Source organism: Gymnogyps californianus, unplaced genomic scaffold, assembly GCF_018139145.2.
Source record: "Gymnogyps californianus isolate 813 unplaced genomic scaffold, ASM1813914v2 HiC_scaffold_108, whole genome shotgun sequence".
NCBI lineage: Eukaryota > Metazoa > Chordata > Aves > Accipitriformes > Cathartidae > Gymnogyps > Gymnogyps californianus.
Genome location: NW_026113989.1, coordinates 161990 through 189843, shown reverse-complemented (window position 1 = coordinate 189843; position 27854 = coordinate 161990). Strand labels below are relative to the sequence as shown.

Sequence of the window (27854 nt, the reverse complement as noted above, 5' to 3'; positions counted from 1 at the left end):
TGTCCTGCGCTTCTTTGCAGCCATGCCTGTGGGTGACAGTGATCCAGCTTCCCGGCTGGGTTCCAGGACTGAGCCTCTGGAGATGGCATGGGTACGTCATCATGGCTTTTTCCTCCCTTTGAGAGCTGCCAGCTCAAAGCCCAAAGGTCAGCCAGCCGGGCGGCTCGGCAGGTGTGAGGACGGAGACGTGCACGTGTGTGCCCTCTCCTTGCGTGATCCCCTTACCGCTTCTGCCGTTCAGTTCTGCCGATGTCGATCACAAAAGATGACGGAAGCTTCTCTGCGTGTTTAGTTACAGAAGTGCCCGTAGGGAGGACTTTTCCAGCTCCTCGGCTGGATCTGCGCTAGAGCCCAGCTGGCATCGCAGGGGTGAGTAGTCTGTCTCTGCTGACCTCACAGGCTGAGTGCTCGGTTTCTGTAATGTGTTCATGTGAAACTGAACCAAATACTTTCTGTTAAGGTCCTCCAAGAGCAAAGCCCCAAGCTGAAGGAGGAAAAAGTCCCCAGAGCATCTGAAGTCCTGAGGCAGATGCTGGAGGAACTGGAGAGAGGACACGGTGGGTACATTTCACTCTGCCTTAGCCGTGGGAGTCAGCAACCGGAGGTTTTAGATAGACGTCGGGACACGCTGTAGCCTGCACAGCGGGAAGGGGTCGATCAGAGCCTCGCAGCAGCGATGCTGGCTTCCCGCCTTGCAGGCGCTGGCGAGCCCAGAGACGGTGCAGAGCCTCTGCTGCCAGTTGGGGTTCCAGCGAGCGCCAGCGGCAGCTGCTGCCCCACTTTTACCAGTACGGCTCGGAGCTGCTTTGTGCAGATGGCGGTAGGCAAGATTTGAGCTGCTCCCAGCAGCTCAGGCGTGGCTGTGGTTCGGAGCAGTGACTAGGCGCAGCCCCAAAAGCCCAGGCGTTTTTTCTAAGCCTGATCGATGTCTTTGAGAAGTGTTGCCTCCTGAAGATGCCATCTCCCTGACGGGGAACGGTTCCATCTGATCCAACTGTCCCGCTTGCTTTCTCAAGAGTCGGAACGAGAGGCTGTGCGGAAGGAGGCGTTTCCAGAAGGAAGCAGTGGCTCTCTACCAGTCTCTGCCAAAGAAACGGAGGCGATGAAAGCCACCGGCACGCCAGGTAATTGCTGTCCCATGCTCAGCCGGTGTCACCCATCAGGATCGCTGTGTGCCAGCAGGCTCTTCCCCCGGTGCCCGCTCTTGCACCTCACGTCAGCAGCCAAAGCTGAAAGTGTTTTGGGGTCGAGGCATCTGCAGCACGTTCCGCAGGTGATGGAAACGGGACTCTTAATCGAATGTACCTCCCGCGGTGGCTGCATCCCAGAGTCCCTAGAGGCCCAAGGCCCAAGGGCAGCACAGAGCGGGATCCCTCCCGTGAGCTGAGGTCCAGAGCGATGCCCTGACTCCCAGATCGGGCAGGGGCTTCGAGGGAACCTCCCCGTCCTCCTCCATCCTCTGTGCCTGAGCCCTGCTGAGGCTTTACCTGTCGTCTCTGCTTTTTGGCAGCGCTGTCAAAGCCCGGAGAAGACCACCACGGCGGCGTATATGAATTTTTTCGAACGGACTCAGGTACTGAGCAGTCTTGCTGGGGTCCCTAAGTGGGAGACGCGTCCCAAAACTGGGAGCGGCTGCAAGCAGTGCCCATGCTGGAGAAAAGGCAGAAGGGGAGAACAAGGCTCCGGTGTCTCCTCAGAGGGCCTGACGCCGTCCCCTCGGGGTGTGGGAGCTGGCCCGGCGGGAGGGAGAGTTGGGGGTGGCATGCCTGCTGCAGGGATGGTTTGTGTCCGTGTCCCTCGAAGGAGCGACTGGTCAAGCAGCTGCGCTCCCCCCGGGCTCTCCTTCTGGCCTGCCGAGTTTTGTTCGCTGGGACAACCTGTCCCAAAGGGTGGGAGCGTGCCTCCAGGCACCAGCTCCGGGGGAAACAGAGAACTTCCCGGCCATATCAAACGTGCTGCAAGCTTACCAGTGGTGCACAGGACGGCCTAACGTTCCAAATTGCTCCTCCAGATGTGGTCGGCGAGAGAACCACAAGTGTTTACAGTCCCCAGAGCAATGCCCAGAGCTCCGCAAGCGTCTTCTGTCCTCAAGACGTGCGAAGGAACTGTATGATAGGCACAGCAGCACTCCTGATTTCCCTGCCACTTGCGATACTGTTGTGCTGTGTCGTGATCCGGCGGCGGAGGAAGAGAAAACAGTGAGTCATTGATTTTCCCCCCCTTCCTTCGATGGCTGCTTGTGGCCACGAAGCCTTTCTAGTCAGGCTGCTGTGGAGTGGCGAGTGAGCGGTTGGCCAGAAAACTCTGCGGAGGTTTCTGCTGCTGTCAGGTGCTTTAATTGGCCTCTTAAGTCCTGGGCCTTCCTCTCGGGAGCCCGCTCTGCCTGGAGCCAGCGTTAGCTCAAAGTGGCCCTGCCCGGACAAGAGCAGCCCCCAGGAGCGACAGGCAGAGGCAAAGCAAGGTCAGGACGAGAAAGCGCGGGGGACGAGATTGCCCTAGACAGCGAGAGGCGCCCTCGCGCCCGCTCCTGACCAGCGAACCTGCCCGGAGGATTCCCCCTGCTTGGTGGTGCCATGAGGTGCAGGCATCCACCTCAGCCAAGGCGTGCCAGCAGCTCCGCCCGTGGTGGTGAGCCTTGCCAGCTCTGGGCCGTGCTGTGGAGCACAGTCCCTGTGTCCCGTCTGCAGCTGAGGGCCTCAGCGGCCTCCTCTCTCCACAGGCGCCTCTCTGCAGCTTCAGGAGCCCAGCGGGAAAGCGGCGGCTGGCCCTCGCGCCCGGACAGCCGCACCAGCCACACCAGCCGCCCCGGCACCCCTGAGAGCTGGACGCAACGCCAGCAGCCGCCGCTCCGGCCTGCAAAACCGGCGCGCCCGCCCTCCCCACGGCCCCCGCGGCCCCCCAGCCCGGCTCCGGCTCCCCAGCTGCTGCGGAACCAGCCCAGCGCCTTCCAGCCCCAGCCCCAACCAAAACGGCCCCCCCCCCCCGAGCCCCGTGGTGGGGCCCTACGGCAAGGGCTGAAGGCGGCCCCCGCCAGGGTAGGGGTTGGGGGGGCACTGACCAAACAGCCACCCTTAACCCCCAGCACACTGGCAAAGAAATTAAAAGACGACGATAAAGCTGATGGATCTTTAGTCTTTCACCTAATGACACACACTAGCAGCAGGTCTAGCATGAAAATACATTCAGGTTCTAAGCTCCCTGCCTTTTCCTTTGCTTACAAGTGTGCAAGAAAGAGCTCCTGAAACAAAATTAATTTGGCATCCTTTGGCAATCGTGTAAGTGTTAGTGTCGAAAGCCTGAGGACACCAGACACCTTTTGAACTGAAGGCAGGTGATTTTCTCAGAAAACACGAATGTCCTGCAGAGGACGCACCCCGACACACAGCTACAGGGATCAGCCGTTTCTCTCCAAATAGAGAGGGACAGAGCTCTCGCACAAGTGTCCGGGTGGCACCTAGAGCAAACCCCGCGAGGCACCAGCACTGGCTGCGCCCCATGCCCGGGCGCAGCCGTGGGTGCCCACGGTGTCGGCAGGCAGGAGCCAGGCACGGGGCTCCTCCGACCGGCAGCGGGGCCCCGAGGGGCTGGGGGAGCCCACAACATGGCCAGCAACAGACAGCGACACCAACCTGGCTGACGCACGGTGCGGGAGGCGTGATGGGAGCCCACCTGGCCAGTCTCAAGAGCACCTCCAGGGACACAAGCCTGACAAGCCAATGTCCTGGAGGCCAAACAAAGGGCCTCACTAATTAATGGGCCCTGGGAGGGGCCTAATTGATGGCCATCACCAATTGGGGGTGGCCAATTGGGCTTCACCCACAGGCAAGGCACCCTAGGCCAGACTGACTTTTGGTTTGATGCAATCCTCCTGTTGAGAGAACAGCAGGGCTGGAGTCTTTTTCCCCCTATTTGTCACAGACTCGTTGATAGCGTGCAGGGGACCTAACTTCAGACACCTCAGCTACTGACACCTGCTCCAGCCCCTCATCACCTCTGTGGCCTGCTCTGGACCCGCTCAAGCAGGTCCATGTCTGTCTTCTGCTCTTGACCACTGTACACCCCACGGATGAAAACCAGGGGAGAACCTCACCTAAAGTCAATGCAATAGAAAAGACCCAGCCTGTCTCTGTACAAAAGACCAAAGCAGAAAGGGGAAACTGGGGAGCACCCTCAGTCACCACTGAGTGTGAGAGGTGACGGAAGACGTGGTTGCCAGCTCCCTTTCACGGCAATTGGTCGGGTTTCCCTCGTGAATTCCTCATGATTGTCCTCCGGGGTCTGTGTCAGGAGATGGGGTGACACCGTATGACATGGGAGCCAGCGCAGGTTAGGGCTGTGAGACTGGGGGATGCTCGAACACAACGAGTTGGCACAACCAGGCAAGTCCTTCCTTTTGATTCAGTTTGTGGTAGCGGAGAGACAGGCACTCTCGGGCGCTCAAGTTAATGGAACTTCTGCTCCACTCCACCCAAACCACTCCGACCAATTCCTTCTTCCTCTGCCACATGCTTTCAGGGGCAAAAGCCACTTGACTTATCCTAACACATATTTCACACTCAGATTGACTCGCTCTTTGCAGTCAGTGCTCCCAGCACCTTGAATCATAGAATCATAGAATGGTTTGCATTGGAGGGACCTTTAAAGGTCATCTAGTCAACCGCCCTGCCATGAGCAGGGCCATCTTCAACTAGATCACGTTGCTCAGAGCCCCGTCCAACCTGACCTTGAATGCTTCCAGGGACGGGGCATCTGCCACCTCTCTCTGGGCAACCTGTGCCAGTGTTTCGCCACCCTCAGCGCAAAAAAATGTCCTGCTTATAGCTAGTCTGAATCTACCCTCTTCTAGTTTAAAACCATTACCCCTTGTCCTGTTGCAACAGGCCCTACTAAAAACTCGGTCCCATCTTTCTTATAAGCCCCCTTCAAGTACTGAAAGGCTGCAATCAGGTCTCCCGGAGCCTTCTCTTCTCCAGGCTGAACAACCGCAGCTCGCTCTGCTTTCTTCCCAGGAGAAGGTCTCACCAGAGCGGAGTAGAGGGGCAGAATCCCCTCCCTCGACCTGCTGGCCACGCTGCTTTTGATGCAGCCCAGGATACGGGTGGCGTTCTGGGCAGCGAGCGCACGTTGCCGGCTCACGTCCAGCTTTTCGTCCACCAGTACTCCCCGAGTCCTTCTCGGCAGGGCTGCTCTCAATCCTTCATCCCCCAGCCTGTATTGATACCGGGGCTTGCGCGACCCAGGTGCAGGACCTTGCACTTGGCCTTGTTGAACCTCACGAGGTTCACGTGGGCCCGCTTCTCGAGCTTGTCCAGCTCCCTCTGGATGGCATCCCGTCCCTCGGGCGTGCTGTCAACCGCACCACTCAGCTTGGTGTCTCCTGCAAACTTGCTGAGGGTGCACTCGATGCCCCTGTCTATGTCGTTGATGAAGATATTAAAACAGTACTGGTCCCCTGAGGGACACCGCTCGTCACCGATCTCCGTCCGCGCATCGAGCCGTTGAGCACTACCCTCTGGATGCGACCATCCGACCACTTCCTTATCCACCGAACAGTCGTCCATCAGGTCCAACTGAGAGAGGAGGATGTTGGGGGGGACTGTGTCAAAGGCCTTACAGAAGTCCAGACAGATGACATGGGTAGCTCTTCCTCGTCCACTGATGTAGTCACTCCATCAGCGAAGGCCACTGGTTGGTCGGGCAGCCTATACCCACCAGCTGCCTCTCCGAGGCTTCCTTTTGCAGGATCCTCTCAAGGTCGACGGCTTCCCGACTTCTTGGTCTATTCCTGTCCTCGAGCCTGAGAGCAATCCCACAGGTAAGTCAGTGGGAGGAAGGCGCATCTACCTTTTCATCTTCTTGCCGTCTGACATGCAAGTTGCTCCTTCCGTGGCCAAGGCGCAGACATGGAGAAGCAGAGAGGGAACGGGTCAGGCTCAGAGATGTGCTTCGGGGCGCTTTGCCTGGCGAAGCTGTCTTTGCCAGCCCCTCGGAGCCTGAGCTGCTCCCGGTGCCGGCTGCCAAGCCAGCGGGCTTGTTGGGGTTGAGTTTAGAGCTGGTGTGACCTCCAGGGAGCCCCTTCTCCCGGCAGCTCCCTGGTGGTTCGTTTTGCCCCAGCATGGTGCCATTGCAGGCACGCGGTAACTCCTTGCACCATGCTCCTGAGTGGAAGGGAGAGATGAGTGCCGTGGAGTAATCCCGTCTTTGAATTGCACTCGCTGCCACTCTGATCTGAAGAAGTATCTGGAACTGTGTCACGGGAGCTGTTCTGTCCTGCGCTTCTTTGCAGCCATGCCTGTGGGTGACAGTGATCCAGCTTCCCGGCTGGGTTCCAGGACTGAGCCTCTGGGAGATGGCATGGGTACGTCATCATGGCTTTTTCCTCCTTTGAGAGCTGCCAGCTCAAAGCCCAAAGGTCAGCCAGCCGGGCGGCTCGGCAGGTTGGAGGACGGAGACGTGCACGTGTGTGCCCTCTCCTTGCGTGATCCCCTTACCGCTTCTGCCGTTCAGTTCTGCGATGTCGATCACAAAAGATGACGGAAGCTTCTCTGCGTGTTTAGTTACAGAAGTGCCCGTAGGGAGGACTTTTCCAGCTCCTCGGCTGGATGCTGCGCTAGAGCCCAGCTGGCATCGCAGGGGTGAGTAGTCTGTCTCTGCTGACCTCACAGGCTGAGTGCTCGGTTTCTGTAATGTGTTCATGTGAAACTGAACCAAATACTTTCTGTTAAGGTCCTCCAAGAGCAAAGCCCCAAGCTGAAGGAGGAAAAAAGTCCCCAGAGGCATCTGAAGTCCTGAGGCAGATGCTGGAGGAACTGGAGAGGACACGGTGGGTACATTTCACTCTGCCTTAGCCGTGGGAGTCAGCAACCGGAGGTTTTAGATAGACGTCGGGACACGCTGTAGCCTGCACAGCGGGAAGGGGTCGATCAGAGCCTCGCAGCAGCGATGCTGGGCTTCCCGCCTTGCAGGCGCTGGCGAGCCACAGAGACGGTGCAGAGCCTCTGCTGCCAGTTGGGGTTCCAGCCGAGCGCCAGCGGCAGCTGCTGCCCCACTTTTACCAGTACGGCTCGGAGCTGCTTTGTGCAGATGGCGGTAGGCAGATTTGAGCTGCTCCCAGCAGCTCAGGCGTGGCTGTGGTTCGGAGCAGTGACTAGGCGCAGCCCAAAAGCCCAGGCGTTTTTTCTAAGCCTGATCGATGTCTTTGAGAAGTGTTGCCTCCTGAAGATGCCATCTCCCTGACGGGGAACGGTTCCATCTGATCCAACTGTCCCGCTCTTTTCAAGAGTCGGAACGAGAGGCTGTGCGGAAGGAGGCGTTTCCAGAAGGAAGCAGTGGCTCTCTACCAGTCTCTGCCAAAGAAACGGAGGCGATGAAAGCCACCGGCACGCCAGGTAATTGCTGTCCCATGCTCAGCCGGTGTCACCCATCAGGATCGCTGTGTGTCAGCAGGCTCTTCCCCCGGTGCCCGCTCTTGCACCTCACGTCAGCAGCCAAAGCTGAAAGTGTTTTGGGGTCGAGGCATCTGCAGCACGTTCCGCAGGTGATGGAAACGGGACTCTTAATCGAATGTACCTCCCGCGGTGGCTGCATCCCAGAGTCCCTAGAGGCCCAAGGCCCAAGGGCAGCACAGAGCGGGATCCCTCCCGTGAGCTGAGTCCAGAGCGATGCCCTGACTCCCAGATCGGGCAGGGGCTTCGAGGGAACCTCCCCGTCCTCCTCCATCCTCTGTGCCTGAGCCCTGCTGAGGCTTTACCTGTCGTCTCTGCTTTTTGGCAGCGCTGTCAAAGCCCGGAGAAGACCACCACGGCGGCGTATATGAATTTTTTCGAACGGACTCAGGTACTGAGCAGTCTTGCTGGGGTCCCTAAGTGGGAGACGCGTCCCAAAACTGGGAGCGGCTGCAAGCAGTGCCCATGCTGGAGAAAAGGCAGAAGGGGAGAACAAGGCTCCGGTGTCTCCTCAGAGGGCCTGACGCCGTCCCCTCGGGGTGTGGGAGCTGGCCCGGCGGGAGGGAGAGTTGGGGGTGGCATGCCTGCTGCAGGGATGGTTTGTGTCCGTGTCCCTCGAAGGAGCGACTGGTCAAGCAGCTGCGCTCCCCCCCGGGCTCTCCTTCTGGCCTGCCGAGTTTTGTTCGCTGGGACAACCTGTCCCAAAGGGTGGGAGCGTGCCTCCAGGCACCAGCTCCGGGGGGAAACAGAGAACTTCCCGGCCATCAAACGTGCTGCAAGCTTACCAGTGGTGCACAGGACGGCCTAACGTTCCAAATTGCTCCTCCAGATGTGGTCGGCGAGAGAACCACAAGTGTTTACAGTCCCCAGAGCAATGCCCAGAGCTCCGCAAGCGTCTTCTGTCCTCAAGACGTGCGAAGGAACTGTATGATAGGCACAGCAGCACTCCTGATTTCCCTGCCACTTGCGATACTGTTGTGCTGTGTCGTGATCCGGCGGCGGAGGAAGAGAAAACAGTGAGTCATTGATTTTCCCCCCACTGCTTCCTTCGATGGCTGCTTGTGGCCACGAAGCCTTTCTAGTCAGGCTGCTGTGGAGTGGCGAGTGAGCGGTTGGCCAGAAAACTCTGCGGAGGTTTCTGCTGCTGTCAGGTGCTTTAATTGGCCTCTTAAGTCCTGGGCCTTCCTCTCGGGAGCCCGCTCTGCCTGGAGCCAGCGTTAGCTCAAAGTGGCCCTGCCCGGACAAGAGCAGCCCCCAGGAGCGACAGGCAGAGGCAAAGCAAGGTCAGGACGAGAAAGCGCGGGGGACGAGATTGCCCTAGACAGCGAGAGGCGCCCTCGCGCCCGCTCCTGACCAGCGAACCTGCCCGGAGGATTCCCCCTGCTTGGTGGTGCCATGAGGTGCAGGCATCCACCTCAGCCAAGGCGTGCCAGCAGCTCCGCCCGTGGTGGTGAGCCTTGCCAGCTCTGGGCCGTGCTGTGGAGCACAGTCCCTGTGTCCCGTCTGCAGCTGAGGGCCTCAGCGGCCTCCTCTCTCCACAGGCGCCTCTCTGCAGCTTCAGGAGCCCAGCGGGAAAGCGGCGGCTGGCCCTCGCGCCCGGACAGCCGCACCAGCCACACCAGCCGCCCCGGCACCCTGAGAGCTGGACGCAACGCCAGCAGCCGCCGCTCCGGCCTGCAAAACCGGCGCGCCCGCCCTCCCCACGGCCCCCGCGGCCCCCAGCCCGGCTCCGGCTCCCCAGCTGCTGCGGAACCAGCCCAGCGCCTTCCAGCCCCAGCCCCAACCAAAACGGCCCCCCGCCCCCGAGCCCCGTGGTGGGGCCCTACGGCAAGGGCTGAAGGCGGCCCCCGCCAGGGTAGGGGTTGGGGGGCACTGACCAAACAGCCACCCTTAACCCCCAGCACACTGGCAAAGAAATTAAAAGACGACGATAAAGCTGATGGATCTTTAGTCTTTCACCTAATGACACACACTAGCAGCAGGTCTAGCATGAAAATACATTCAGGTTCTAAGCTCCCTGCCTTTTCCTTTGCTTACAAGTGTGCAAGAAAGAGCTCCTGAAACAAAATTAATTTGGCATCCTTTGGCAATCGTGTAAGTGTTAGTGTCGAAAGCCTGAGGACACCAGACACCTTTTGAACTGAAGGCAGGTGATTTTCTCAGAAAACACGAATGTCCTGCAGAGGACGACCCCCGACACACAGCTACAGGGATCAGCCGTTTCTCTCCAAATAGAGAGGGACAGAGCTCTCGCACAAGTGTCCGGGTGGCACCTAGAGCAAACCCCGCGAGGCACCAGCACTGGCTGCGCCCCATGCCCGGGCGCAGCCGTGGGTGCCCACGGTGTCGGCAGGCAGGAGCCAGGCACGGGGCTCCTCCGACCGGCAGCGGGGCCCCGAGGGGCTGGGGGAGCCCACAACCATGGCCAGCAACAGACAGCGACACCAACCTGGCTGACGCACGGTGCGGGAGGCGTGATGGGAGCCCACCTGGCCAGTCTCAAGAGCACCTCCAGGGACACAAGCCTGACAAGCCAATGTCCTGGAGGCCAAACAAAGGGCCTCGCTAATTAATGGGCCCTGGGAGGGGCCTAATTGATGGGCCATCACCAATTGGGGGTGGCCAATTGGGCTTCACCCACAGGCAAGGCACCCTAGGCCAGACTGACTTTTGGTTTGATGCAATCCTCCTGTTGAGAGAACAGCAGGGCTGGAGTCTTTTTTCCCCCTATTTGTCACAGACTCGTTGATAGCGTGCAGGGGACCTAACTTTAGACACCTCAGCTACTGACACCTGCTCCAGCCCCCTCATCACCTCTGTGGCCCTGCTCTGGACCCGCTCAAGCAGGTCCATGTCTTCTTCTGCTCTTGACCACTGTACACCCCACGGATGAAAACCAGGGGAGAACCTCACCTAAAGTCAATGCAATAGAAAAGACCCAGCCTGTCTCTGTACAAAAGACCAAAGCAGAAAGGGGAAACTGGGGAGCACCCTCAGTCACCACTGAGTGTGAGAGGTGACGGAAGACGTGGTTGCCAGCTCCCCTTTCACGGCAATTGGTCGGGTTTCCCTCGTGAATTCCTCATGATTGTCCTCCGGGGTCTGTGTCAGGAGATGGGGTGACACCGTATGACATGGGAGCCAGCGCAGGTTAGGGCTGTGAGACTGGGGAGATGCTCGAACACAACGAGTTGGGCACAACCAGGCAAGTCCTTCCTTTTGATTCAGTTTGTGGTAGCGGAGAGACCAGGCACTCTCGGGCACTCAAGTTAATGGAACTTCTGCTCCACTCCACCCAAAACCACTCCGACCAATTCCTTCTTCCTCTGCCACATGCTTTCAGGGGCAAAAGCCACTTGACTTATCCTAACACATATTTCACACTCAGATTGACTCGCTCTTTGCAGTCAGTGCTCCCAGCACCTTGAATCATAGAATCATAGAATGGTTTGCATTGGGAGGGACCTTTAAAGGTCATCTAGTCCAACCGCCCCTGCCATGAGCAGGGCCATCTTCAACTAGATCACGTTGCTCAGAGCCCCGTCCAACCTGACCTTGAATGCTTCCAGGGACGGCGCATCTGCCACCTCTCTGGGCAACCTGTGCCAGTGTTTCGCCACCCTCAGCGCAAAAAAATGTCCTGCTTATAGCTAGTCTGAATCTACCCTCTTCTAGTTTAAAACCATTACCCCTTGTCCTGTTGCAACAGGCCCTACTAAAAACTCGGTCCCCATCTTTCTTATAAGCCCCCTTCGTACTGAAAGGCTGCAATCAGGTCTCCCCGGAGCCTTCTCTTCTCCAGGCTGAACAACCGCAGCTCGCTCTGCTTTTCTTCCCAGGAGAAGGTCTCACCAGAGCGGAGTAGAGGGGCAGAATCCCCTCCCTCGACCTGCTGGCCACGCTGCTTTTGATGCAGCCCAGGATACGGGTGGCGTTCTGGGCAGCGAGCGCACGTTGCCGGCTCACGTCCAGCTTTTCGTCCACCAGTACTCCCCGAGTCCTTCTCGGCAGGGCTGCTCTCAATCCCTTCATCCCCCAGCCTGTATTGATACCGGGGCTTGCCGCGACCCAGGTGCAGGACCTTGCACTTGGCCTTGTTGAACCTCACGAGGTTCACGTGGGCCCGCTTCTCGAGCTTGTCCAGCTCCCTCTGGATGGCATCCCGTCCCTCGGGCGTGCTGTCAACCGCACCACTCAGCTTGGTGTCTCCTGCAAACTTGCTGAGGGTGCACTCGATGCCCCTGTCTATGTCGTTGATGAAGATATTAAACAGTACTGGTCCCCTGAGGGACACCGCTCGTCACCGATCTCCGTCCGCGCATCGAGCCGTTGAGCACTACCCTCTGGATGCGACCATCCGACCACTTCCTTATCCACCGAACAGTCCGTCCATCAGGTCCAACTGAGAGAGGAGGATGTTGGGGGGACTGTGTCAAAGGCCTTACAGAAGTCCAGACAGATGACATGGGTAGCTCTTCCCTCGTCCACTGATGTAGTCACTCCATCAGCGAAGGCCACTGGGTTGGTCGGGCAGCCTATACCCACCAGCTGCTCTCTCGAGGCTTCCTTTTGCATCTCGATTCCTTATTGTCAAATATTTTTAAGAGACTATTTTTCTGTTTTATTGATTGACTTTGCTCTTTGAGGACCCTGACAGAAAGGATTCCCTTCAATTTCACATGAAGAAGAAATGGAAAAGTAAAGGCTTCATCTTTCCCGTGAAACAAAGTGACTCGTTAGCCCTGGGGTCCCCCAAGGCGCCAAACTGGGCTCCAGCCTGCCAGCTGCCTCCAGGAGGGGATCTTGCACTTGTCTCGACACTGAAATCACTCCCTCTTCAGCCTCCTGAGCTGTTGGTAACAGCACCCGAGGAGGTCAGCACTCCCTTGGCTGTGGTTTCCTGCCGTTCTGGGGGACTGTGAGCTCCTCACCGCCCCTCTGACAGTGCCCGGAAAACAGCGCAGAGCTGGGGGCTCAGCCCCGGGTGGGACTGTGTCCCAGCCCTTGGACGGAGCTGCCCGACGGGACGGGCTCCCCAACCCGGGAGGGCAGCTCCCCTGGCTGTGCTCCAGTGCCCCTCCACGAGCACCTGAGAGCCATCCCCACGCAGCCTCGGCCTGGCTGTGAGGTCACAGCGGGGCTGTGAGGTCACAGAGCCCCACGATGCCGCGCCAGTCATAAGCACTGACCGCTCAGCCCCCGGCCCAGACTACTGCAGCAGCAGCAGCAGCAGCAGCAGCAGCAGCAGCAGCGGCAGCAGCAGCAGCAGCAGCAGCAGCAGCAGCAGCATGGTGCGAGCACAGGGGGCCATGGCCCCTGCCCGCCACCTCCTCCTCTCCTCCTCCTCCTGGTGGCCCTGCATGCCAGGGCTGCTCCGTGGCGAGCACGGGGAGCAGGTAAGCGGGTGGTGCTGGTGCAGCCTTTCACAGGCCGGTGGGCTCTTCTGCCCGAGGAGCATGGATGATGGTTTTTTTCCTCCGGTGCTTTCGCGAGGGCTTCCTCTGTGTGCGTGAGAGCTCTCCCGGTAAGAAAGCGCCAGGGGGCCGTACGTTGGTCCATCCGCTCGTCGAGGGGTGTTGCCCATGGCCTGGAAAGAGTGTGTGGAGAGCTGCAAGGAGCCAGCCAAGAGGTCACCAGGCCCCTCTGCCGCTTTGGCAATCTCCACCTACGTCTGGCTCCCACGTTGTTACCTGACCCCCTTCCGGTGCCTGCAGTTCACTCAGGCAGAAGTGGATCCCAACATGCAAGGGAAACGTTTCTCATCTGTGCTTGCTTCTAGATGAGGGCGGTGGCAACGGTTATCCAGCTTCTCGGCTGGACGTTGGTTTGGAGCCCTTGCGGCACCCTGGAGGTACGTTCTCCATGTCCCTTTCCTTGAAACAATACCCACTGACAATGTGGCAACAGCTTAGTCACGTGCAATTTGCCTTAAGATCCTCTCAAGGTCGACGGCTTCCCGACTTCTTGGTCTATTCCTGTCCTCGAGCCTGAGAGCAATCCCACAGGTAAGTCAGTGGGAGGAAGGCGCATCTACCTTTTCATCTTCTTGCCGTCTGACATGCAAGTTGCTCCTTCCGTGGCCAAGGCGCAGACATGGAGAAGAGCAGAGAGGGAACGGGTCAGGCTCAGAGATGTGCTTCGGGGCGCTTTGCCTGGCGAAGCTGTCTTTGCCGGCCCCTCGGAGCCTGAGCTGCTCCCGGTGCCGGCTGCCAAGCCAGCGGGCTTGTTGGGGTTGAGTTTAGAGCTGGTGTGACCTCCAGGGAGCCCCTTCTCCCGGCAGCTCCCTGCGTGGTTCGTTTTGCCCCAGCATGGTGCCATTGCAGGCAGCGCGGTAACTCCTTGCACCATGCTCCTGAGTGGAAGGGAGAGATGGTGCCGTGGAGTAATCCGTCTTTGAATTGCACTCGCTGCCACTCTGATCTGAAGAAGTATCTGGAACTGTGTCACGGGAGCTGTTCTGTCCTGCGCTTCTTTGCAGCCATGCCTGTGGGTGACAGTGATCCAGCTTCCCGGCTGGGTTCCAGGACTGAGCCTCTGGGAGATGGCATGGTACGTCATCATGGCTTTTTCCTCCTTTGGAGAGCTGCCAGCTCAAGCCCAAAGGTCAGCCAGCCGGGCGGCTCGGCAGGTGTGAGGACGGAGACGTGCACGTGTGTGCCCTTCCTTGCGTGATCCCCTTACCGCTTCTGCCGTTCAGTTCTGCGATGTCGATCACAAAAGATGACGGAAGCTTCTCTGCGTGTTTAGTTACAGAAGTGCCCGTAGGGAGGACTTTTCCAGCTCCTCGGCTGGATGCTGGCGCTAGAGCCAGCTGGCATCGCAGGGGTGAGTAGTCTGTCTCTGCTGACCTCACAGGCTGAGTGCTCGGTTTTCTGTAATGTGTTCATGTGAAACTGAACCAATACTTTCTGTTAAGGTCCCCAAGAGCAAAGCCCCAAGCTGAAGGAGGAAAAAAGTCCCAGAGGCATCTGAAGTCCTGAGGCAGATGCTGGAGGAACTGGAGAGAGGACACGGTGGGTACATTTCACTCTGCCTTAGCCGTGGGAGCAGCAACCGGAGGTTTTAGATAGACGTCGGACACGCTGTAGCCTGCACAGCGGGAAGGGGTCGATCAGAGCCTCGCAGCAGCGATGCTGGGCTTCCCGCCTTGCAGGCGCTGGCGAGCCACAGAGACGGTGCAGAGCCTCTGCTGCCAGTTGGGGGTTCCAGCCGAGCGCCAGCGGCAGCTGCTGCCCCATTTTACCAGTACGGCTCGGAGCTGCTTTGTGCAGATGGCGGTAGGCAGATTTGAGCTGCTCCCAGCAGCTCAGGGCGTGGCTGTGGTTCGGAGCAGTGACTAGGCGCAGCCCAAAAGCCAGGCGTTTTTTTCTAAGCCTGATCGATGTCTTTGAGAAGTGGTTGCTCCTGAAGATGCCATCTCCCTGACGGGGAACGGTTCCATCTGATCCACTGTCCCGCTTGCTTTCTCAAGAGTCGGAACGAGAGGCTGTGCGGAAGGAGGCGTTTCCAGAAGGAAGCAGTGGCTCTCTACCAGTCTCTGCCAAAGAAACGGAGGCGATGAAAGCCACCGGCACGCCAGGGTAATTGCTGTCCCATGCTCAGCCGGTGTCACCCATCAGGATCGCTGTGTGTCAGCAGGCTCTTCCCCCGGTGCCCGCTCTTGCACCTCACGTCAGCAGCCAAAGCTGAAAGTGTTTTTGGGGTCGAGGCATCTGCAGCACGTTCGCAGGTGATGGAAACGGGACTCTTAATCGAATGTACCTCCCGCGGTGGCTGCATCCCAGAGTCCCTAGAGGCCAAGGCCCAAGGGCAGCACAGAGCGGGATCCCTCCGTGAGCTGAGGTCCAGAGCGATGCCCTGACTCCCAGATCGGCAGGGGCTTCGAGGGAACCTCCCCGTCCTCCTCCATCCTCTGTGCCTGAGCCCTGCTGAGGCTTTACCTGTCGTCTCTGCTTTTTGGCAGCGCTGTCAAAGCCCGGAGAAGACCACCACGGCGGCGTATATGAATTTTTTCGAACGGACTCAGGTACTGAGCAGTCTTGCTGGGTCCCTAAGTGGGAGACGCGTCCAAAACTGGGAGCGGCTGCAAGCAGTGCCCATGCTGGAGAAAAGGCAGAAGGGAGAACAAGGCTCCGGTGTCTCTCAGAGGGCCTGACGCCGTCCCCTCGGGGTGTGGGAGCTGGCCCGGCGGGAGGGAGAGTTGGGGGTGGCATGCCTGCTGCAGGGATGGTTTGTGTCCGTGTCCCTCGAAGGAGCGACTGGTCAAGCAGCTGCGCTCCCCCCGGGCTCTCCTTCTGGCCTGCCGAGTTTTGTTCGCTGGGACAACCTGTCCCAAAGGGTGGGAGCGTGCCTCCAGGCACCAGCTCCGGGGGGAAACAGAGAACTTCCCGGCCATATCAAACGTGCTGCAAGCTTACCAGTGGTGCACAGGACGGCCTAACGTTCCAAATTGCTCCTCCAGATGTGGTCGGCGAGAGAACCACAAGTGTTTACAGTCCCCAGAGCAATGCCCAGAGCTCCGCAAGCGTCTTCTGTCCTCAAGACGTGCGAAGGAACTGTATGATAGGCACAGCAGCACTCCTGATTTCCCTGCCACTTGCGATACTGTTGTGCTGTGTCGTGATCCGGCGGCGGAGGAAGAGAAAACAGTGAGTCATTGATTTTCCCCCCCACTGCTTCCTTCGATGGCTGCTTGTGGCCACGAAGCCTTTCTAGTCAGGCTGCTGTGGAGTGGCGAGTGAGCGGTTGGCCAGAAAACTCTGCGGAGGTTTCTGCTGCTGTCAGGTGCTTTAATTGGCCTCTTAAGTCCTGGGCCTTCCTCTCGGGAGCCCGCTCTGCCTGGAGCCAGCGTTAGCTCAAAGTGGCCCTGCCCGGACAAGAGCAGCCCCCAGGAGCGACAGGCAGAGGCAAAGCAAGGTCAGGACGAGAAAGCGCGGGGGACGAGATTGCCCTAGACAGCGAGAGGCGCCCTCGCGCCCGCTCCTGACCAGCGAACCTGCCGGAGGATTCCCCCTGCTTGGTGGTGCCATGAGGTGCAGGCATCCACCTCAGCCAAGGCGTGCCAGCAGCTCCGCCCGTGGTGGTGAGCCTTGCCAGCTCTGGGCCGTGCTGTGGAGCACAGTCCCTGTGTCCCGTCTGCAGCTGAGGGCCTCAGCGGCCTCCTCTCTCCACAGGCGCCTCTCTGCAGCTTCAGGAGCCCAGCGGGAAAGCGGCGGCTGGCCCTCGCGCCCGGACAGCCGCACCAGCCACACCAGCCGCCCCGGCACCCCTGAGAGCTGGACGCAACGCCAGCAGCCGCCGCTCCGGCCTGCAAAACCGGCGCGCCCGCCCTCCCCACGGCCCCCGCGGCCCCCCAGCCCGGCTCCGGCTCCCCAGCTGCTGCGGAACCAGCCCAGCGCCTTCCAGCCCCAGCCCCAACCAAAAACGGCCCCCCCGCCCCCGAGCCCCGTGGTGGGGCCCTACGGCAAGGGCTGAAGGCGGCCCCCGCCAGGGTAGGGGTTGGGGGGCACTGACCAAACAGCCACCCTTAACCCCCAGCACACTGGCAAAGAAATTAAAAGACGACGATAAAGCTGATGGATCTTTAGTCTTTCACCTAATGACACACACTAGCAGCAGGTCTAGCATGAAAATACATTCAGGTTCTAAGCTCCCTGCCTTTTCCTTTGCTTACAAGTGTGCAAGAAAGAGCTCCTGAAACAAAATTAATTTGGCATCCTTTGGCAATCGTGTAAGTGTTAGTGTCGAAAGCCTGAGGACACCAGACACCTTTTGAACTGAAGGCAGGTGATTTTCTCAGAAAACACGAATGTCCTGCAGAGGACGCACCCCCGACACACAGCTACAGGGATCAGCCGTTTCTCTCCAAATAGAGAGGGACAGAGCTCTCGCACAAGTGTCCGGGTGGCACCTAGAGCAAACCCCGCGAGGCACCAGCACTGGCTGCGCCCCATGCCCGGGCGCAGCCATGGGTGCCCACGGTGTCGGCAGGCAGGAGCCAGGCACGGGGCTCCTCCGACCGGCAGCGGGGCCCCGAGGGGCTGGGGGAGCCCACAACCATGGCCAGCAACAGACAGCGACACCAACCTGGCTGACGCACGGTGCGGGAGGCAGTGATGGGAGCCCGACCTGGCCAGTCTCAAGAGCACCTCCAGGGACACAAGCCTGACAAGCCAATGTCCTGGAGGCCAAACAAAGGGCCTCACTAATTAATGGGCCCTGGGAGGGGCCTAATTGATGGGCCATCACCAATTGGGGGTGGCCAATTGGGCTTCACCCACAGGCAAGGCACCCTAGGCCAGACTGACTTTTGGTTTGATGCAATCCTCCTGTTGAGAGAACAGCAGGGCTGGAGTCTTTTTTCCCCCTATTTGTCACAGACTCGTTGATAGCGTGCAGGGGACCTAACTTCAGACACCTCAGCTACTGACACCTGCTCCAGCCCCCTCATCACCTCTGTGGCCCTGCTCTGGACCCGCTCAAGCAGGTCCATGTCTGTCTTCTGCTCTTGACCACTGTACACCCCACGGATGAAAACCAGGGGAGAACCTCACCTAAAGTCAATGCAATAGAAAAGACCCAGCCTGTCTCTGTACAAAAGACCAAAGCAGAAAGGGGAAACTGGGGAGCACCCTCAGTCACCACTGAGTGTGAGAGGTGACGGAAGACGTGGTTGCCAGCTCCCTTTCACGGCAATTGGTCGGGTTTCCCTCGTGAATTCCTCATGATTGTCCTCCGGGGTCTGTGTCAGGAGATGGGGTGACACCGTATGACATGGGAGCCAGCGCAGGTTAGGGCTGTGAGACTGGGGAGATGCTCGAACACAACGAGTTGGGCACAACCAGGCAAGTCCTTCCTTTTGATTCAGTTTGTGGTAGCGGAGAGACCAGGCACTCTCGGGCGCTCAAGTTAATGGAACTTCTGCTCCACTCCACCCAAAACCACTCCGACCAATTCCTTCTTCCTCTGCCACATGCTTTCAGGGGCAAAAGCCACTTGACTTATCCTAACACATATTTCACACTCAGATTGACTCGCTCTTTGCAGTCAGTGCTCCCAGCACCTTGAATCATAGAATCATAGAATGGTTTGCATTGGGAGGGACCTTTAAAGGTCATCTAGTCCAACCGCCCTGCCATGAGCAGGGCCATCTTCAACTAGATCACGTTGCTCAGAGCCCCGTCCAACCTGACCTTGAATGCTTCCAGGGACGGGGCATCTGCCACCTCTCTGGGCAACCTGTGCCAGTGTTTCGCCACCCTCAGCGCAAAAAAATGTCCTGCTTATAGCTAGTCTGAATCTACCCTCTTCTAGTTTAAAACCATTACCCCTTGTCCTGTTGCAACAGGCCCTACTAAAAACTCGGTCCCCATCTTTCTTATAAGCCCCCTTCAAGTACTGAAAGGCTGCAATCAGGTCTCCCGGAGCCTTCTCTTCTCCAGGCTGAACAACCGCAGCTCGCTCTGCTTTTCTTCCCAGGAGAAGGTCTCACCAGAGCGGAGTAGAGGGGCAGAATCCCCTCCCTCGACCTGCTGGCCACGCTGCTTTTGATGCAGCCCAGGATACGGGTGGCGTTCTGGGCAGCGAGCGCACGTTGCCGGCTCACGTCCAGCTTTTCGTCCACCAGTACTCCCCGAGTCCTTCTCGGCAGGGCTGCTCTCAATCCCTTCATCCCCCAGCCTGTATTGATACCGGGGCTTGCCGCGACCCAGGTGCAGGACCTTGCACTTGGCCTTGTTGAACCTCACGAGGTTCACGTGGGCCCGCTTCTCGAGCTTGTCCAGCTCCCTCTGGATGGCATCCCGTCCCTCGGGCGTGCTGTCAACCGCACCACTCAGCTTGGTGTCTCCTGCAAACTTGCTGAGGGTGCACTCGATGCCCCTGTCTATGTCGTTGATGAAGATATTAAACAGTACTGGTCCCCTGAGGGACACCGCTCGTCACCGATCTCCGTCCGCGCATCAAGCCGTTGAGCACTACCCTCTGGATGCGACCATCCGACCACTTCCTTATCCACCGAACAGTCCGTCCATCAGGTCCAACTGAGAGAGGAGGATGTTGGGGGGGACTGTGTCAAAGGCCTTACAGAAGTCCAGACAGATGACATGGGTAGCTCTTCCCTCGTCCACTGATGTAGTCACTCCATCAGCGAAGGCCACTGGGTTGGTCGGGCAGCCTATACCCACCAGCTGCTCTCTCGAGGCTTCCTTTTGCAGGATCCTCTCAAGGTCGACGGCTTCCCGACTTCTTGGTCTATTCCTGTCCTCGAGCCTGAGAGCAATCCCACAGGTAAGTCAGTGGGAGGAAGGCGCATCTACCTTTTCATCTTCTTGCCGTCTGACATGCAAGTTGCTCCTTCCGTGGCCAAGGCGCAGACATGGAGAAGAGCAGAGAGGGAACGGGTCAGGCTCAGAGATGTGCTTCGGGGCGCTTTGCCTGGCGAAGCTGTCTTTGCCGGCCCCTCGGAGCCTGAGCTGCTCCCGGTGCCGGCTGCCAAGCCAGCGGGCTTGTTGGGGTTGAGTTTAGAGCTGGTGTGACCTCCAGGGAGCCCCTTCTCCCGGCAGCTCCCTGCGTGGTTCGTTTTGCCCCAGCATGGTGCCATTGCAGGCACGCGGTAACTCCTTGCACCATGCTCCTGAGTGGAAGGGAGAGATGAGTGCCGTGGAGTAATCCCGTCTTTGAATTGCACTCGCTGCCACTCTGATCTGAAGAAGTATCTGGAACTGTGTCACGGGAGCTGTTCTGTCCTGCGCTTCTTTGCAGCCATGCCTGTGGGTGACAGTGATCCAGCTTCCCGGCTGGGTTCCAGGACTGAGCCTCTGGGAGATGGCATGGGTACGTCATCATGGCTTTTTCCTCCCTTTGAGAGCTGCCAGCTCAAAGCCCAAAGGTCAGCCAGCCGGGCGGCTCGGCAGGTGTGAGGACGGAGACGTGCACGTGTGTGCCCTCTCCTTGCGTGATCCCCTTACCGCTTCTGCCGTTCAGTTCTGCCGATGTCGATCACAAAAGATGACGGAAGCTTCTCTGCGTGTTTAGTTACAGAAGTGCCCGTAGGGAGGACTTTTCCAGCTCCTCGGCTGGATGCTGCGCTAGAGCCCAGCTGGCATCGCAGGGGTGAGTAGTCTGTCTCTGCTGACCTCACAGGCTGAGTGCTCGGTTTCTGTAATGTGTTCATGTGAAACTGAACCAAATACTTTCTGTTAAGGTCCTCCAAGAGCAAAGCCCCAAGCTGAAGGAGGAAAAAAGTCCCCAGAGGCATCTGAAGTCCTGAGGCAGATGCTGGAGGAACTGGAGAGAGGACACGGTGGGTACATTTCACTCTGCCTTAGCCGTGGGAGTCAGCAACCGGAGGTTTTAGATAGACGTCGGGACACGCTGTAGCCTGCACAGCGGGAAGGGGTCGATCAGAGCCTCGCAGCAGCGATGCTGGGCTTCCCGCCTTGCAGGCGCTGGCGAGCCCCAGAGACGGTGCAGAGCCTCTGCTGCCAGTTGGGGTTCCAGCCGAGCGCCAGCGGCAGCTGCTGCCCCACTTTTACCAGTACGGCTCGGAGCTGCTTTGTGCAGATGGCGGTAGGCAGATTTGAGCTGCTCCCAGCAGCTCAGGCGTGGCTGTGGTTCGGAGCAGTGACTAGGCGCAGCCCCAAAAGCCCAGGCGTTTTTTCTAAGCCTGATCGATGTCTTTGAGAAGTGTTGCCTCCTGAAGATGCCATCTCCCTGACGGGGAACGGTTCCATCTGATCCAACTGTCCCGCTTGCTTTCTCAAGAGTCGGAACGAGAGGCTGTGCGGAAGCAGGCGTTTCCAGAAGGAAGCAGTGGCTCTCTACCAGTCTCTGCCAAAGAAACGGAGGCGATGAAAGCCACCGGCACGCCAGGTAATTGCTGTCCCATGCTCAGCCGGTGTCACCCATCAGGATCGCTGTGTGTCAGCAGGCTCTTCCCCGGTGCCCGCTCTTGCACCTCACGTCAGCAGCCAAAGCTGAAAGTGTTTTGGGGTCGAGGCATCTGCAGCACGTTCCGCAGGTGATGGAAACGGGACTCTTAATCGAATGTACCTCCCGCGGTGGCTGCATCCCAGAGTCCCTAGAGGCCCAAGGCCCAAGGGCAGCACAGAGCGGGATCCCTCCCGTGAGCTGAGGTCCAGAGCGATGCCCTGACTCCCAGATCGGGCAGGGGCTTCGAGGGAACCTCCCCGTCCTCCTCCATCCTCTGTGCCTGAGCCCTGCTGAGGCTTTACCTGTCGTCTCTGCTTTTGGCAGCGCTGTCAAAGCCCGGAGAAGACCACCACGGCGGCGTATATGAATTTTTTCGAACGGACTCAGGTACTGAGCAGTCTTGCTGGGGTCCCTAAGTGGGAGACGCGTCCCAAAACTGGGAGCGGCTGCAAGCAGTGCCCATGCTGGAGAAAAGGCAGAAGGGGAGAACAAGGCTCCGGTGTCTCCTCAGAGGGCCTGACGCCGTCCCCTCGGGGTGTGGGAGCTGGCCCGGCGGGAGGGAGAGTTGGGGGTGGCATGCCTGCTGCAGGGATGGTTTGTGTCCGTGTCCCTCGAAGGAGCGACTGGTCAAGCAGCTGCGCTCCCCCCCGGGCTCTCCTTCTGGCCTGCCGAGTTTTGTTCGCTGGGACAACCTGTCCCAAAGGGTGGGAGCGTGCCTCCAGGCACCAGCTCCGGGGGGAAACAGAGAACTTCCCGGCCATATCAAACGTGCTGCAAGCTTACCAGTGGTGCACAGGACGGCCTAACGTTCCAAATTGCTCCTCCAGATGTGGTCGGCGAGAGAACCACAAGTGTTTACAGTCCCCAGAGCAATGCCCAGAGCTCCGCAAGCGTCTTCTGTCCTCAAGACGTGCGAAGGAACTGTATGATAGGCACAGCAGCACTCCTGATTTCCCTGCCACTTGCGATACTGTTGTGCTGTGTCGTGATCCGGCGGCGGAGGAAGAGAAAACAGTGAGTCATTGATTTTCCCCCCACTGCTTCCTTCGATGGCTGCTTGTGGCCACGAAGCCTTTCTAGTCAGGCTGCTGTGGAGTGGCGAGTGAGCGGTTGGCCAGAAAACTCTGCGGAGGTTTCTGCTGCTGTCAGGTGCTTTAATTGGCCTCTTAAGTCCTGGGCCTTCCTCTCGGGAGCCCGCTCTGCCTGGAGCCAGCGTTAGCTCAAAGTGGCCCTGCCCGGACAAGAGCAGCCCCCAGGAGCGACAGGCAGAGGCAAAGCAAGGTCAGGACGAGAAAGCGCGGGGGACGAGATTGCCCTAGACAGCGAGAGGCGCCCTCGCGCCCGCTCCTGACCAGCGAACCTGCCCGAGGATTCCCCCTGCTTGGTGGTGCCATGAGGTGCAGGCATCCACCTCAGCCAAGGCGTGCCAGCAGCTCCGCCCGTGGTGGTGAGCCTTGCCAGCTCTGGGCCGTGCTGTGGAGCACAGTCCCTGTGTCCCGTCTGCAGCTGAGGGCCTCAGCGGCCTCCTCTCTCCACAGGCGCCTCTCTGCAGCTTCAGGAGCCCAGCGGGAAAGCGGCGGCTGGCCCTCGCGCCCGGACAGCCGCACCAGCCACACCAGCCGCCCCGGCACCCCTGAGAGCTGGACGCAACGCCAGCAGCCGCCGCTCCGGCCTGCAAAACCGGCGCGCCCGCCCTCCCCACGGCCCCCGCGGCCCCCCAGCCCGGCTCCGGCTCCCCAGCTGCTGCGGAACCAGCCCAGCGCCTTCCAGCCCCAGCCCCAACCAAAACGGCCCCCCCGCCCCCCGAGCCCCGTGGTGGGGCCCTACGGCAAGGGCTGAAGGCGGCCCCCGCCAGGGTAGGGGTTGGGGGGGCACTGACCAAACAGCCACCCTTAACCCCCAGCACACTGGCAAAGAAATTAAAAGAAGACGATAAAGCTGATGGATCTTTAGTCTTTCACCTAATGACACACACTAGCAGCAGGTCTAGCATGAAAATACATTCAGGTTCTAAGCTCCCTGCCTTTTCCTTTGCTTACAAGTGTGCAAGAAAGAGCTCCTGAAACAAAATTAATTTGGCATCCTTTGGCAATCGTGTAAGTGTTAGTGTCGAAAGCCTGAGGACACCAGACACCTTTTGAACTGAAGGCAGGTGATTTTCTCAGAAAACACGAATGTCCTGCAGAGGACGTACCCCCGACACAGCTACAGGGATCAGCCGTTTCTCTCCAAATAGAGAGGGACAGAGCTCTCGCACAAGTGTCCGGGTGGCACCTAGAGCAAACCCCGCGAGGCACCAGCACTGGCTGCGCCCCATGCCCGGGCGCAGCCGTGGGTGCCCACGGTGTCGGCAGGCAGGAGCCAGGCACGGGGCTCCTCCGACCGGCAGCGGGGCCCCGAGGGGCTGGGGGAGCCCACAACCATGGCCAGCAACAGACAGCAACACCAACCTGGCTGACGCACGGTGCGGGAGGCGGTGATGGGAGCCCCACCTGGCCAGTCTCAAGAGCACCTCCAGGGACACAAGCCTGACAAGCCAATGTCCTGGAGGCCAAACAAAGGGCCTCGCTAATTAATGGGCCCTGGGAGGGGCCTAATTGATGGGCCATCACCAATTGGGGGTGGCCAATTGGGCTTCACCCACAGGCAAGGCACCCTAGGCCAGACTGACTTTTGGTTTGATGCAATCCTCCTGTTGAGAGAACAGCAGGGCTGGAGTCTTTTTTCCCCCTATTTGTCACAGACTCGTTGATAGCGTGCAGGGGACCTAACTTCAGACACCTCAGCTACTGACACCTGCTCCAGCCCCCTCATCACCTCTGTGGCCCTGCTCTGGACCCGCTCAAGCAGGTCCATGTCTGTCTTCTGCTCTTGACCACTGTACACCCCACGGATGAAAACCAGGGGAGAACCTCACCTAAAGTCAATGCAATAGAAAAGACCCAGCCTGTCTCTGTACAAAAGACCAAAGCAGAAAGGGGAAACTGGGGAGCACCCTCAGTCACCACTGAGTGTGAGAGGTGACGGAAGACGTGGTTGCCAGCTCCCCTTTCACGGCAATTGGTCGGGTTTCCCTCGTGAATTCCTCATGATTGTCCTCCGGGGTCTGTGTCAGGAGATGGGGTGACACCGTATGACATGGGAGCCAGCGCAGGTTAGGGCTGTGAGACTGGGGAGATGCTCAAACACAACGAGTTGGGCACAACCAGGCAAGTCCTTCCTTTTGATTCAGTTTGTGGTAGCGGAGAGACCAGGCACTCTCGGGCACTCAAGTTAATGGAACTTCTGCTCCACTCCACCCAAAACCACTCCGACCAATTCCTTCTTCCTCTGCCACATGCTTTCAGGGGCAAAAGCCACTTGACTTATCCTAACACATAGTTCACACTCAGATTGACTCGCTCTTTGCAGTCAGTGCTCCCAGCACCTTGAATCATAGAATCATAGAATGGTTTGCATTGGGAGGGACCTTTTAAAGGTCATCTAGTCCAACCGCCCTGCCATGAGCAGGGCCATCTTCAACTAGATCACGTTGCTCAGAGCCCCGTCCAACCTGACCTTGAATGCTTCCAGGGACGGGGCATCTGCCACCTCTCTGGGCAACCTGTGCCAGTGTTTCGCCACCCTCAGCGCAAAAAAATGTCCTGCTTATAGCTAGTCTGAATCTACCCTCTTCTAGTTTAAAACCATTACCCCTTGTCCTGTTGCAACAGGCCCTACTAAAAACTCGGTCCCCATCTTTCTTATAAGCCCCCTTCAAGTACTGAAAGGCTGCAATCAGGTCTCCCGGAGCCTTCTCTTCTCCAGGCTGAACAACCGCAGCTCGCTCTGCTTTTCTTCCCAGGAGAAGGTCTCACCAGAGCGGAGTAGAGGGGCAGAATCCCCTCCCTCGACCTGCTGGCCACGCTGCTTTTGATGCAGCCCAGGATACGGGTGGCGTTCTGGGCAGCGAGCGCACGTTGCCGGCTCACGTCCAGCTTTTCGTCCACCAGTACTCCCCGAGTCCTTCTCGGCAGGGCTGCTCTCAATCCCTTCATCCCCCAGCCTGTATTGATACCGGGGCTTGCCGCGACCCAGGTGCAGGACCTTGCACTTGGCCTTGTTGAACCTCACGAGGTTCACGTGGGCCCGCTTCTCGAGCTTGTCCAGCTCCCTCTGGATGGCATCCCGTCCCTCGGGCGTGCTGTCAACCGCACCACTCAGCTTGGTGTCTCCTGCAAACTTGCTGAGGGTGCACTCGATGCCCCTGTCTATGTCGTTGATGAAGATATTAAACAGTACTGGTCCCCTGAGGGACACCGCTCGTCACCGATCTCCGTCCGCGCATCGAGCCGTTGAGCACTACCCTCTGGATGCGACCATCCGACCACTTCCTTATCCACCGAACAGTCCGTCCATCAGGTCCAACTGAGAGAGGAGGATGTTGGGGGGGACTGTGTCAAAGGCCTTACAGAAGTCCAGACAGATGACATGGGTAGCTCTTCCCTCGTCCACTGATGTAGTCACTCCATCAGCGAAGGCCACTGGGTTGGTCGGGCAGCCTATACCCACCAGCTGCTCTCTCGAGGCTTCCTTTTGCAGGATCCTCTCAAGGTCGACGGCTTCCCGACTTCTTGGTCTATTCCTGTCCTCGAGCCTGAGAGCAATCCCACAGGTAAGTCAGTGGGAGGAAGGCGCATCTACCTTTTCATCTTCTTGCCGTCTGACATGCAAGTTGCTCCTTCCGTGGCCAAGGCGCAGACATGGAGAAGAGCAGAGAGGGAACGGGTCAGGCTCAGAGATGTGCTTCGGGGCGCTTTGCCTGGCGAAGCTGTCTTTGCCAGCCCCTCGGAGCCTGAGCTGCTCCCGGTGCCGGCTGCCAAGCCAGCGGGCTTGTTGGGGTTGAGTTTAGAGCTGGTGTGACCTCCAGGGAGCCCCTTCTCCCGGCAGCTCCCTGCGTGGTTCGTTTTGCCCCAGCATGGTGCCATTGCAGGCACGCGGTAACTCCTTGCACCATGCTCCTGAGTGGAAGGGAGAGATGAGTGCCGTGGAGTAATCCCGTCTTTGAATTGCACTCGCTGCCACTCTGATCTGAAGAAGTATCTGGAACTGTGTCACGGGAGCTGTTCTGTCCTGCGCTTCTTTGCAGCCATGCCTGTGGGTGACAGTGATCCAGCTTCCCGGCTGGGTTCCAGGACTGAGCCTCTGGGAGATGGCATGGGTACGTCATCATGGCTTTTTCCTCCCTTTGAGAGCTGCCAGCTCAAAGCCCAAAGGTCAGCCAGCCGGGCGGCTCGGCAGGTGTGAGGACGGAGACGTGCACGTGTGTGCCCTCTCCTTGCGTGATCCCCTTACCGCTTCTGCCGTTCAGTTCTGCCGATGTCGATCACAAAAGATGACGGAAGCTTCTCTGCGTGTTTAGTTACAGAAGTGCCCGTAGGGAGGACTTTTCCAGCTCCTCGGCTGGATGCTGCGCTAGAGCCCAGCTGGCATCGCAGGGGTGAGTAGTCTGTCTCTGCTGACCTCACAGGCTGAGTGCTCGGTTTCTGTAATGTGTTCATGTGAAACTGAACCAAATACTTTCTGTTAAGGTCCTCCAAGAGCAAAGCCCCAAGCTGAAGGAGGAAAAAAGTCCCCAGAGGCATCTGAAGTCCTGAGGCAGATGCTGGAGGAACTGGAGAGAGGACACGGTGGGTACATTTCACTCTGCCTTAGCCGTGGGAGTCAGCAACCGGAGGTTTTAGATAGACGTCGGGACACGCTGTAGCCTGCACAGCGGGAAGGGGTCGATCAGAGCCTCGCAGCAGCGATGCTGGGCTTCCCGCCTTGCAGGCGCTGGCGAGCCACAGAGACGGTGCAGAGCCTCTGCTGCCAGTTGGGGTTCCAGCCGAGCGCCAGCGGCAGCTGCTGCCCCACTTTTACCAGTACGGCTCGGAGCTGCTTTGTGCAGATGGCGGTAGGCAGATTTGAGCTGCTCCCAGCAGCTCAGGCGTGGCTGTGGTTCGGAGCAGTGACTAGGCGCAGCCCCAAAAGCCCAGGCGTTTTTTTCTAAGCCTGATCGATGTCTTTGAGAAGTGTTGCCTCCTGAAGATGCCATCTCCCTGACGGGGAACGGTTCCATCTGATCCAACTGTCCCGCTTGCTTTCTCAAGAGTCGGAACGAGAGGCTGTGCGGAAGCAGGCGTTTCCAGAAGGAAGCAGTGGCTCTCTACCAGTCTCTGCCAAAGAAACGGAGGCGATGAAAGCCACCGGCACGCCAGGTAATTGCTGTCCCATGCTCAGCCGGTGTCACCCATCAGGATCGCTGTGTGTCAGCAGGCTCTTCCCCCGGTGCCCGCTCTTGCACCTCACGTCAGCAGCCAAAGCTGAAAGTGTTTTGGGGTCGAGGCATCTGCAGCACGTTCCGCAGGTGATGGAAACGGGACTCTTAATCGAATGTACCTCCCGCGGTGGCTGCATCCCAGAGTCCCTAGAGGCCCAAGGCCCAAGGGCAGCACA

The 27854-nt window shown here is 58.8% G+C and overlaps 3 long non-coding RNA genes across 9 annotated transcripts; all 3 read left to right on the top strand.

Moving 5' to 3' along the window:
• Positions 1-508: 508 nt before the first annotated feature.
• Positions 509-15464, top strand: LOC127027952 (uncharacterized). Of its 5 annotated transcripts, none has more exons than XR_007767886.1 (3): positions 509-557; positions 7281-7388; positions 15409-15464. It is a non-coding gene; the product is annotated as an uncharacterized LOC127027952 (long non-coding RNA). The 5 variants fall into 5 exon arrangements; XR_007767884.1 differs by lacking the exon at positions 7281-7388 and adding an exon at positions 1017-1124; XR_007767885.1 differs by lacking the exon at positions 15409-15464 and adding an exon at positions 7774-7830.
• Positions 6152-6805, top strand: LOC127027951 (uncharacterized). Its single transcript, XR_007767881.1, has 3 exons — positions 6152-6358; positions 6558-6635; positions 6727-6805. It is a non-coding gene; the product is annotated as an uncharacterized LOC127027951 (long non-coding RNA).
• Positions 15465-19905: 4441 nt separating the features above from the next.
• LOC127027949 (uncharacterized) lies at positions 19906-27537 on the top strand. 3 transcript variants are annotated; one of them, XR_007767878.1, is made up of 4 exons: positions 19906-20279; positions 26779-26856; positions 26948-27046; positions 27509-27537. It is a non-coding gene; the product is annotated as an uncharacterized LOC127027949 (long non-coding RNA). The 3 variants fall into 3 exon arrangements; XR_007767880.1 differs by lacking the exons at positions 26779-26856; positions 26948-27046 and adding exons at positions 20481-20558; positions 20650-20748; XR_007767879.1 differs by lacking the exons at positions 26779-26856; positions 26948-27046; positions 27509-27537 and adding exons at positions 20481-20558; positions 20650-20748; positions 21210-21238.
• The last annotated feature ends 317 nt before the right edge of the window (positions 27538-27854 follow it).